Source organism: Rattus norvegicus, chromosome 1 (genome assembly GCF_036323735.1).
Source record: "Rattus norvegicus strain BN/NHsdMcwi chromosome 1, GRCr8, whole genome shotgun sequence".
NCBI classification, from domain to species: domain Eukaryota; kingdom Metazoa; phylum Chordata; class Mammalia; order Rodentia; family Muridae; genus Rattus; species Rattus norvegicus.
The window spans coordinates 124097866-124110801 of NC_086019.1; the positions used below are offsets into that span (position 1 = coordinate 124097866).

Genomic DNA, 12936 nt, shown 5'->3' on the forward strand with positions numbered 1-12936 from the left:
ACAGGTGAAAATCTTCATGTGATGGAGATCTTTCTAACTCTAAAAACAAATGTAATCACATTTCCATTAATACCTGTCATTAATAAGCAGGCACCTTGTCAAACCAGGATTCTCACCCAAAATTCCCATGGAGCCCATGTTAGAAATTGTTTGAGTATTCTGTAAGATTTATTAGAGTATTAAATCTTTATACCATCTCTCTCTAAAGCTCTCTACTTGGAGCCTTAGACCTTCACTCATTAGCAATGTCTATAATATACATCTGTTATGTACTCTGCCTGGTACTACAGACTTTTATCTATATCTAACTAATTTTGAATCATGGGTGAAATTCCCCATATGATTTGGGCAAATTCAAATTCCCCATATGATTTAGGCAAATTCTGTATATAAGCATTCTAAAAGTAAATAAACTAGCCTTTTAAATAAATCATATCCTAATCAACATCAGCTAAGGAAGCAGGAGACCTATAGTCTATGAGCAAACTCCTCCTCTGTTCCTTTGTTTAAGAGTCCTGCCCTTGGGCTATCACATGAATCAACATGATGCTGAGACCCTCTTTCACTTAGTAAATAAAGCTTTCTCAGGCAGAAACCCTTGAAATTTTAGTAGATTCTTGCCTAAAATGTTATTTTCCACTTATTGGGGTACAAATAAAAACATAGACGCAACTGGGTCAAGCATGTCACCACTCCATCCTCTCTTTGACCCAGGTGGTTGCTCCGTGGCATTAGCTATGGCACCATAAGGCCATATAGAATTAACATTAATTTATCTCAGCAGCAGCTGGTTCCAGTGTGGCACCACGCCACATTAGCCTAGCTATCTTCTCACCCCTGCAGTCACTCCATTCCCATTGCTGGTTGCCCTGCCCAACCGTGGCCAGCCATGACCTCTGGTTCCAACTACCTGGTAATATCAAGACTCAAAGTACTGTAACCCAACAATCGATTTCTATGTTAAATACTCAATCCACAATACATCCAAAATATATTCACTGCCAGTAAATAAAGATTGAAATTGTCCACTTAGACAAGATAAATTTTACCTAAACCACCTAGATCAGAATCATCCTCTTTCTCTGTCTCCATCTTCCACCCCTTCCTCTTTCCTCCTCCTTCCTAGACTTTCTCTGCCTACCCTTCCTTCACATCCAATGATAGTTTGTCCTGTACCTGCCTGCTGCATAATGACATTATCTTACAGCCCTTCCCTGGGTATTCCCACACCCTGGTGCATCAAGTCTCTAAATGATTAGGCACATCATCTCTCAGTGAGGCCAGACAAAATGGCTGTCTGTTACATAGGTGTCCCAGTTTCTGAGCAACCCATGTATGCTTTTGTTGGTGGCTCACAATCTGGAAGTTACCAGGTGATCAGGTTAGTTGACAATATTGGTCTTTCTCTGGGGTTATCATCATCTCCAGGGTCTTAAATCCTGTCGTGTAACTCTTCTATAAAGTGCCCTAACCTCCATCCAATGTATGGTTCTGGATATCTTCATCTGCCTCAGTCAGCTGCAGGGTAGAGGCTCTCAGAGGACAGATGTGCTATGTCTACAAGCACAACATATTATCACTTATAGAATCAAGGATTGGTACCGTGGGACCAATGGGATCAATGAGACATGTCCCTGAGATGAGTCTCAAGTTGGGCCAGTCACTGTTTGGTCATTCTTCCAGTCTTCATTACGTCATCCCTATCCATACCTTTTTTGTAAAACAGAACCAATTTTGAGTTTAAAGTTTTGTAGGTGGGTTGCTGTTCCATCCCTCTATTAGGGGTCTTATTTGGCTGCTGGTGGTGATCTCTCCAAGTTCCATATCCCAACTGTTGTGCATTTTGGATATGGTTACTCACATTGACTAATTGAAGTCTCCCCCAACCCATGTTTCTGTGACTTTCCAGATAGTACTCCTATCCCCATAAGCTGCATATTTTCATTCATTTCTTTCATTCCTTCTCTGGGCCTCTCTCCAAATACCTGATCCTGTCCCTACATTTCCCTTCACACCCAGGTTTCTGACTTCCTCTGCCTACCAGACTATTTTGTTTCCCTTTTTATGTGGGATTCAAGCGTCCTCACTTGAATCTTCTTTTTTGTTTAACTTCTTTGGCACTGTTTGGTGTATAATATGTATTCTGTAGTTTTTTGTCTAATATCCACTTATCATTGATAACATATTCATGTCCTTTTGAGTCTGCATATAGAAAAACTCATAAATAAATAAATCATATTTATTATCCTCCACAAAACTAATGTCCAAGTGGATCTAGGAATTCTACATGCAGCCAAGCATGCTGAATTTAATAGAAAAAAGTGAGAAAATCCTTCAACACATTGGCATAGGAGAAATTTTATTGAAGAGAACAATGGCTAGGGCTCTAACATTGATAGTTGATAATCATAACTTCATAAAACTGAAAGCTTCTGTAGGGCAATAGATACTCTAAAGAAGACAAAACAGTAGCCTAAACATGAGAAAAGATCTTCACCAAGTCGCTATCTGACAAAGGGCTAATATCCAATATATATAAAGAATCAAAAGGTTAGACACCAAAACAACAAATAATCGAATTTAAAAAAATGTTATAAAATTAAACAGAAAATTTTCAACTGAGTAATCTTGAATATCCAAGAAGCACTTAAAGAAATGTTCAACATGCTTAATCATCAGGGAAATGAAAATCAAACAACTGAGATGCTGTAGGATTAGTCTCTGGAAGGCTGGATGCAGGAAGTTTGATCACACTACTCCATGCTGTCACCAGGCCGGTGTTGAGCTGTGGAAAGCTGTGGGACACCCCTCTGGGGTGTGTGGGGAAGCATAGTCTGAGTACTGGAAACAGCCCGAGCTGGCTCTCAGGTCAGGTCCCAAGTCTGCAAAGACGCCGGAGCCATCTGGTTCTCAGGCTCTTGGGCATCCAGTCACCCCTGGAATGCCTCAGAAGAGCTGAGAATGAAATGGAGGCTCAGAGGCTGGATCTAGGCCGGGGATGGGGGATGGGGTGGAGCTCCAGCTGGTCCCACTGGGCGAGTCCTTTCTGGATGGTGGTAGGCTTGAGTTTAGTGGTGGGTGCTACTAGGAGCACAGGGAATCCTTCCATGAGGGTGTAGAAGGAAGCTCTGTAGGTGAAGACTTTCTTGGTGGCTCTTCATGGAGGATCCTGATAAAAGAGGCAGTCCATGGCTTCAAGTCATTTATTGTCATGGTGGAAATTGAATGAGTAAAACTGTACCCCATTTCTCAGAGTGGGCCTGAGATTAAATAGCTTTTGCAGGGAGGAGTGTCTGGCAACAGAAATGCATTGGCTAAGCCTCCATGACTTTAGGTTCCTCATCAGTCTTGAGACTACATGACCTGCGGTTGTGTCCTCTATCAGTGAAGGTGTTTGGGTCATGGTCCTTACTGAACTGGTGGTCACAAATCTATGGAGGGCTTGGGTCTAGTTTCCTGGGAGTCAGATGAAACTCCTTCCCTCCCTCATGATCACTGGGTTTTCAATCGTCCTCAACCTGGAACCAGGGTTTTTCACTGTCACAAAAGATTCCACCTTATACCAATCAGAATAGCCAATGTCAAAACCTTAAGTGATATAGCACAGGTTGGCATGTATGTGGAGCAATGGGAATACTCTCCCATAGCTGATGGGACTGCAAACTGATATGATCACTCCCAAAATAATCTGTTGGTTCCTCATAATATTGGAAACACTTTTACCTGAAGATCCAACTATATTACTTCTTAGCATATATCCATAAGATATCCCACCATACGATAATAACATGTACTCCACTATGTTAGCACGAATCTTAGTTATAATAGTCAGAAAATGGATGCAACCCAGATGTCCCTCAACTGAAGAATGGATACAGAAAATATGGTTCATTTACACTATTCAGCTCAGTACTTCTGAGCTTTCTATAAATTTCAGCATTCAACCATCAACTGTTTTTAACCTTCAACTTTGTCTGTGACTCTTGCTAACAATCTGGGTATGACAACAAATGCAAAATATTAATTCAAACTGGGATGAGTGTATAAAATAAACAGTAAAGTCCTATTAAAATATTTGGCTCTTGCTTACTCTAGAAAACATAATCTATTTATACTTGTAAAATGGCATTGTGTTTATTTCTGCCTAACACTGTAGTTTCATAGTAATGTTTGCAATACCTTTGTTTTTATAATTCTCATGGACAGTCAGCATTCAAGAAGCAATGTGACAGGGACATTTCTTGATTCCTACTGTCCAATTTATCACACTGTTGTGTGTAGAAATAGGATAACCAGTATCTGGTCCTGATCTCCAACTTCTTAGTACCATTTTTTCTCTCTTACAGCAGAATACTTTTTGCCAGTAACAAGATTACCCTATGATGATATTTTTCCATTGACATTATATACCATTGTAAGACAATATTCTGTTCTATCTCCATTATTCTGCTTTCCCTTTTTGTGACCAAAAGCACTGTGAGGGCTAAAGGGTTAATTTCATCTTAACACTTATAGTAATTTAAAGAAAGAAGTTGCTACAGAAAGTTGTGGCCATGACCTGCAGACAGTAACTAAAGCATCGGCTATATGTATCACTGCTATTCACAACTTTGCAAGCAACACTGGCTGAGTATCTTTCTTTTTAAACTAATCGAGTCTATTTGCTCAGAGCGAAGATGAAAAATGTTGTATGGGTTATCCCATATCAATAGCAAGTAATCATAACCGACACATTGATCAATAGAATCCAATTGAAAACCCATACAAATCCAGACAACCAAGGTCACCTGGTTACTTAAGAAGAAACATTGATAGATATAGTCACTGGACAAAGATACCATATCTAATTTTAAAAAAATTCCTCAATATACTCATGCTCATAATTGTGTTGAAAATGCAACTCTAAATATATCAAAGACCACAGCATTAAAGATAAATACACTGAACTTATTGGACTATAATGTGAGAAAGAGCCTTAAACTCATTGACACAAAAAAAAAGAATTTCCAGAGAGAACACCAGTAACACAGAGACTTAGACCAATAGAACCTCATGAAACCAAAAAGTTTCTACACAGTAAAGGCCACCTTATTTCAGGAAAAGTGACACAATACAGAATGGGTGAAGAGGTTGACCATCTATACATCAAATAGAGGACAAATATACTGAGTATATGAAGAACTCAAATAAACACTATACACCAAGAACAAAAAATAACATATTTTTATGATAGCAACCATAACCAAACAGAAATATCAGTACAGGTCATCAAATGAATAAGAAATATTGAAAGAAATGTCCAACATCCTTAGACATAAGGTACATACAAATCAAAACAAATTGAGATTTCATCATATACATGCTATCATGGCTAAATATCACTAGTAACAGCTCATCTTAATGACAGTTGGAAGAAAGGGAGAACCAGTCATCCATTGGTCATAGAAGAGCAGTCCTGTAAAGCAAGTATAAACCCAGTTGCTTTTCTTCTTTTTGTTTTTGTTTTGTCAAGAAGATCAGTCTACCTCAAAATACAGCTCTACCACTTTTGATGGTTTAGTCATAGGATAATTCATACTACCATAAGGACACTTGCTCAACCATGGTAATTTCTGCTCTATTTGAGAGTAAAAAATAAATAAATCAATGTATATGTATATGACTAGAAGAAGAGACAAATAAATGTGGTAAATTTGGCCAACATCATATTATTAAACTACTAAAAGCAATAAGATCATAAATTTGCATCTGCTTAGATGGAACTACAAAAACATGATCACAATGGTGTGTCCCAGACCCAGAAAAGAATTATGATATATATTTACATGTGACTATTATTCTTCAGTCAATGATTATAAAGATACAGTACTTTAAGCTGCAGAGGATAGATATAAGCTAAAGGATTAGATGGTAGAGCTAAAACCCCTTAGAAATGAGAGAAAGGGTAGATAGCTTTGGATGAGCAAAGGGATCACAAAATGGAAGATGAAGTGAGGAATGGGAAGGAAGATGTAGATGAGTGAATGAATATGGGAAGAGACAGCTAAAATTCTGGGCCATTTGTGGGAAAGCAAGGGAAACAAATACAGAATAAGTTTTCTAACACATATTCATACATATTGGTAATAAAAATAAAATTGCCATAAAATTGAGGAGACAGAGTCACAAATGGTCATGTCTTTTCAACTGGCAGTTTCTAGTAACAGGGTTGGGTTTATCTTAATTAGTTGTCCAAAAGAGTCCCATGCCCATGCCCAAACAATCTATGATGTTTCCAAGAATATAACACTCTCTTCCCAAAAGTACAACAAGGCCCAATTTTTTAAGAAAATATGTATAAGGCCAAATGAAGGTGAAGATGTGGAGCTGGTGACTACATAGAGCCTGTAACTAAATGTCTTAGGTACAAAAATGTTCTTTTCATTCTACCAAAGATATATAATATACCAAGCCAGCCATTGATCTATAGTGGTGTCTTGCTTGCAAGATATGCTAGTGTCATGGTGGAACAGTGTTAGTATTATTGTGGAAGTAACCAACCAATATCTGTTTTGACTTAAGGTACACCCTCTGAGATGGTATTCACAGTCAACATGGCTTATGCAACCAAAATCCTGAGACTAGATGGTGTAGGTCTAGTACTATTCTGAAATTATAAATAGAAACACACAAACACACACACACACACACACACACACACACACACAAATAAAATAACTTCTAATGATATTCTCCTACCTGCATATATAATTGCTTAGCTCAGCCATTTTTAGAGAAGTTTCCTCCTACAGGAGAGAGCAACAAACACAGAGACCCATAGCTAGACATTATGAAGACAATGAATACTCAGGGAAGTCTGACTTCTCCATTTCCTCAGGGTTGAGAAACATGGTGGAAGAAAATATAAAAACATTATAAAACAAGAATGGAGGGAGGGAACCAAGTAAGGTAGGTCCTCTAAATCCAAATGATACAAGTACATAGGAACTCACAGAGACAAAGGCAGCATGTACAGTGCTTAGATGAGTCAGCATGAGGTCCTTAGTGTATATATCATACCTTCAGGCTAATTGTTTCTGTGGGATTTCTGATTTTAAACTGGAAGGCGCTATACATGAGGAGCCGTAGTGGGATAGTGAGCTTCCTGAGATGACCCAGTAGGTTGCATGGCTCAGATGGTTGAATCCTGGGACAGCATAGTTCCAACCTATATCCCAGAACTGTTTCTTGCTTCTGGTGTGCTTTCTCATTGCCATTGTAGTATTACTCATTTTTCTGATATTGTGTGCTTGGCCAAAGAAAACCGTTTTACCTATAGTCTTTTATTATTGATTATTGTGCGCTAGCCTATCCTACTGGGCAAATTTCCTGCAGATTAAAATGAAAATGAATTTTCATTAAATAACCTAGTTTGATGATTTTATAGAATTCCTGATTTGATTCAAATAATTTTAAGAAGTTCTGATTAAAATATTTGATAGATAATATAAGGAAATGATTTAACTTGCTTTGCCAAAAATATAAAAAGTTACATCAAGAATAGAATGTACTACTCCTCATAGAATAGTAAGCAAATACTTCATAAAATAGTAGAGTGAGTTTTCATACACTACAAGACCTAAGTAGCACTAGGAAGAAAAATAGGCTTGAAACAAATAAATGACTAAGAAAAAACATTCCTCTAATTCAGGCCCAAGAATGAGGCCAGAGCTGCACATCATGAAAAGTAAGACCATGAACACAAATATCTATTACTTAAAAATCTAAAATAAATATATGAAAGAAAATATAGATAAAATTATTGGTTTGAACTTCTAAGCAGTTTATGGAATGAAAGGTAGAAAAAGATCAGCTTTGAACTTATAATTAACAATGCTGTTTTCAGTGGGTTGGATACGCATGGCCCAGGGAGTAAGTGGCACTATTAGGAAGTGTGGCCTTGTTGGAAGAAATATGTCACTTTCAGGTTGGGCTTCGATCCTCTCCTCCCAGCTGCCTGGAAGGCAGTCATCTCCTGTTTGCCTTTGGATAAAGATATAGAACTCTCAGCTCCTTCAGCAACATGCCTGCCTGGATGGTGCCATGCTTCCTGCCAGATGATAATGGACTGAACGTCAGATGCTGTGAGCCAGCCCCAATTAAACGTTGTCCTTCATAAGAATTGCCTTGGCCATGGTGACTTATTACAACATGGAAACCCTGCTGCAACACTCTCTTGTGTAATAGTTTATCTGTTCTTGAATGAGATAATTCTTCTGCTTACACATAGAACTTTGTCTTAGGGCATAGAAACAAACTAAAGGAAAAACTAAAATTGTTGGAAATACTTGGTTGGAGTTTTCTCCATCCACCAAATTGTGTGTGTGTGTGTGTGTGTGTGTGTGTGTGTGTGTGTGTGTGTGTGTGTGTGATTTTTTTCTCCATTTTTTTCTTTAATGGACAGTCACCATCAGTAGTAGTTCAACTAGCCACTATCAGTAGTAATTTAGCCAGTAGTCCTAAGAACTAGATTCTTTTTCCTTTATCTCACTTGCTTGTTATCATCAGCTGAGTCTCATGCTTGATAAATTGAATTTCCCAAGGATACAGGCAATATAGGAGAGAAAAGAGGAGGACTACTGTATTAAGTATCTGAAAATAAGAGAGCTACCGGAGGTTGTTTGGGCTGCATAAATACTTGGCAGACATAAGACTCTAAAAAAAAAATAGAAATTTGTGTCTCAATTCCAGTTCAACAAGGTAATGATGGTAAAATGCAACTTGTATACAAAGATAGCAAGTAGAAATTTCATATGAAACTAGACAGGCTTTTTTGCTGTGTGTCTTTTCCTAGACTGTCACGAAGAGAAGACATCTAGGAGAGGATATCAGTAAAAGAATATATACAGTCACATTGTACCCAATACAAATTTAATACTTTTGGAAACAAAGCAAGAGTTTGAAGACACTTCAGAAGAGCAAATTTATGAGATTCCTGTATCTTGTACAATAATGAAGAATCTGAATTCCAACTGTTGATGCTAGAAATTTTCCCTAACAGCACCTTTCTGGTCATTGTCAGAGAGTGAAGCCCCAGGTGAATGACACTCCAGGCAGATGATGGAGGACTTCAAGACTGAGGCATGAATGATAGAATTCTAAGTATAATCAGTGTTTTCAGATACAAGAACATGTTTTGCAGAGATTACAGGAGCAGGTGAGTCAGTACTATCATGGAGAAGGCCAAAAAGGTCCTGCATATGCTGGGTTTCTTCTTTATCATCATGTTTGAAAGAAAGCCTTCATTCTGGGCTGAGAAGCTTATAGTTAATCCATGGCTAGAGCCTGGAATCAGCTGAGAGCTGGATTCCAGCCAGGAGCCTGAGTGGTAGAAACCTATGTGCAGGTAATTTAACTAGCTCTTGTTATCTCTGTCTGCATCAAAAAAAAAAATAAAGAGAGAGAGAATGGATTGAGGACTAATTAGTAGAGAAATCTCAAACCTAAAAGTAGGAGTCAAAAGACTATTGCTACCTGGGAGATATTAATCAGGACTGAGTTGATTTTGTTTTTCTGTTTTTCTGTTTTTGTTGCTGTCATTGATGTTTGTTTTTATTTTTGGTGGTCTTGCAGTTTTGCTGTTTTGTTTTGTATTCATCTATTTCTCTTTGCTTCCAATCTATTGCAGCAAAACTAGTGAAAGAAAAAGGAGAAAAAAACAGGAAAATCTAACATTCTGACACTAGTTCTGGTTTACAACAGACTAAATGAGACAGTGGTACTGTGGGCATAGCATCTATCTAGATGCTTGGACTTAGACACTGGATATGTCCACGAAACTCCTTTTCTATCTGGGACCTACTGACACTAGGCTGCCCATTCCAGTTTTCTCCAAACATGTCCTGTGTCATTTATTTTATCCCACATCCTAATATAAACTAATTCTAACTTTGCATAATATAATTATGTCTATTTGAGTGCCATTATAAGGCATCTCAATTGTAAAAAGAAATTATGTATTCAAGCCTTATTCCAGAAATATTCGTTGGCATAGTGTATTTCATAATATCATAATGATATAGAAATAATTATGGAGGTGTTTACTTGAGAAATCAAATATTTAAAGTATAAATATTCTCAGCACTGTTTGTATATATACACTTTCTTATGTGGTGTTGTATAAACATGGCCACTTTACCATATTTTCTATTCCTCTCCATCAGGTATAATTGATAATCATTAAACATTGTATTCAATACAATAATATTTTTTCAGAGCTAGGACCAAACCCAGGGCCTTGTGCTTGCTAGGCAAGTGCTCAACCACTGAGCTAACTCCCCTACACCAATATTTTAATACTGTATTCTTTGTACTAGAATTTTTCTAACACCACTATCAATTCTACATGCATTCTTTTTATGTTCTTTCTAACAACTGACATCATTCACATCATCTCTGTGTGTGCATGTCTATTGCACCATCTACTGGAATATACATCTTAGAGCATGCATCTCAGAATAAATCTTACTCTGTTTCCTCCATCAACTACTTAAGTGCCAATAACTGTTTTTCATTAATCCTGCCAAAGCCATACTTGGATTTTTATCTGACTTAATCTGGTCTAAGAATTGACCATTAAATTTCAAATGTTTGGAACTCAAGAGTACAAATGCACATTAAAAATCCATCAAAAACTAGTTTGATGCAGATGTATTTTACCTCTGTCTCATTTGGTATTGTGTTTCTCACAGTAGTGAAATTGTTCAAATCCTTTGCTGTCTAGACAGAAAAACACAAAAGATATTTCTTTCACCCACCTGTCACCATACATGGGACTGTATTCTAACACCAATATCCCTTATTCTTAATACTTATATCCTAGAAAATTCTGAGATGCTCATATTCCCAAGCAAGCAAGTTGCTTTCTGAGCCTTCTCTCTTCTCAAGAATATGATGACATCAATACCAAAAGTAGTACACTGAAGCAACTGCTGCTCACTCTAAAGAACCATCTATTCTTCTTTGTTCTGATGACATCTTCTGCAGCATTCAAGTCACAACTATTGTTTTGGAATATTGGAAGGATTTCCTTGAAAACTGGCAAATATCTGTGCTATTCCACTTTGGTTCCACACAAATTCAAGAACAACACGATCCAGAGGACTCACCAATATATTCCATCCAGGCTGCTGTTTAAACATGCTGATCTATTTTCCAGTAAAGTTGGTTTTAGAATTTATCACAATACTAAGAGTTATTCAGTCAACTGAGTTATTCAAGTCAGTATTAGTTCTTTGCCATAGCACTATAGTATATTGTTTTAAAAATTGCAGCTAACAGACTCAAAGGTTCTAGGTAAACTTCATGAGTTTTCCTATTATTTGAAGTGTTACAATTTTCAAAATCTTAACCCTTACAAGGTTATGAGTTGTTTGTATGCTTGAAAGCACACCTTAACTTTTCACAACATTTGTGATCAGTATTGTAGACCTATCTCATGATTTATGAGGGACTTCATGTCAGCTAATGTAAATGTAGACACCTACCCATGGTTTGTGAATCCATAGACCCCAGAGAAGAATCTATTTCTGCTAATCTCCTGAAACAGTACGATTTCTAACTATGCTATAAATGCCAATGCCTATAAAATAGACATTTTTACCTGCGCCCCCTCCCCAGGAGAGAAGCTTAATTTTACAGTGACAGAGAACATGACAGAATTCCACACTTGTCAAAATACAACGAATGAATGACAAGAGTATGCAAAACCACACTGATATCTGCATTTCTTTCAGTCGGCAGCTGAGTAAAGCCTCTCAGAGGTCAGTTATGCTGAACTACTGTCTTCAAGGATAAGGACTTATCATTAATAGTGTCAGAGATTGTAGCTTGCCCATGGGATGGGCCTCAATTTGGGCAACTTAATGGTCCCTTCCGTTTCTGCTCCATTTTTTCCCTGAATTTTTCTTAGACAGGACAAATTTTGTGTTTAAAAATTTGTGGGTAGGTTTGTACCCTTATCTTTCTACTGGGGCACTTACCTGGCTACAGGAGTTGGCCTCCTTTGGTTCCATTTCCTTAATATTAGGCATCATGTCCAAGGTGACCTGCATTGATCCATGGGAGCCTTGCCCATCCCTGGTCTGAAATGCATCCTAGAAATTCCCTTTACCCTTCACAGGATGACCAACGGAGTAAACTATCCTACACCCCTCGAATCTCTCTGAGACTAAGCCACCAACCAAAATGGATACATTGCCTGGAGCAACCTACCCCACCCCCACTCCTGGCTCATATGTAGCCAACATACTTTCAGAATGTCTGCTATGACTAAAATGTCTTCCATATACAATAGGGAATATGGATATATGAAATGTCAATGGCACAGATATCTAAATAAAATTGGAACAATTATCACACAGTTGTTATGTCAGTACAAAGTGGAAATTTCTAGGAAATCCCAAACTTAAAAAAAAGCTATACAAAATTAAGTGATACTAGGGGAGTCAAGATCACTATTGTATAGACAAGAACCTTAGTAGGCTATGTAATACCAAGATGTCAGTCCTATGCAAATACACATTTGCATACACACTACTCCCCAAATATACGTGTGCCTATATTGGTATCTATATCTGTGTCAGTGTCAGTATCTGTATCTATATCTATTCATATCAGTAAACATCGATCTATATATGTATATATTCAATAACGAGTGTACACAGCACTGAGTAGTTATTCATATACATAATAATTAGTGAGAAATGATAATCGTTCTAGTGGTGAATAGAGCTAACATGTATATGCTGGATGTAGGAGAAAGAAAGCTAAAAATGTAATACAATATGACTGTAAAAATTTTCAAAAAATGAGTAAAAAGCTTGCATATATATGTATAAAAAGATACACATATACCCCTACATATTGAAGGAATTGAAATATAGTGACTATACATTT

At 37.4% G+C, this 12936-nt stretch overlaps 1 long non-coding RNA gene across 4 annotated transcripts in view; it reads right to left on the minus strand.

The window, feature by feature from the left end:
• Window positions 1-2342: 2342 nt before the first annotated feature.
• The window catches only part of LOC102555866 (uncharacterized), a 104096-nt gene continuing 93502 nt past the window's right edge, over window positions 2343-12936 (minus strand). For all 4 annotated transcript variants that reach the window (XR_010060327.1, XR_010060324.1, XR_010060322.1 and 1 more), the window contains one exon: window positions 2343-3169. This is a non-coding gene — a long non-coding RNA (uncharacterized LOC102555866). The remainder of the gene's footprint in view (window positions 3170-12936) is intronic.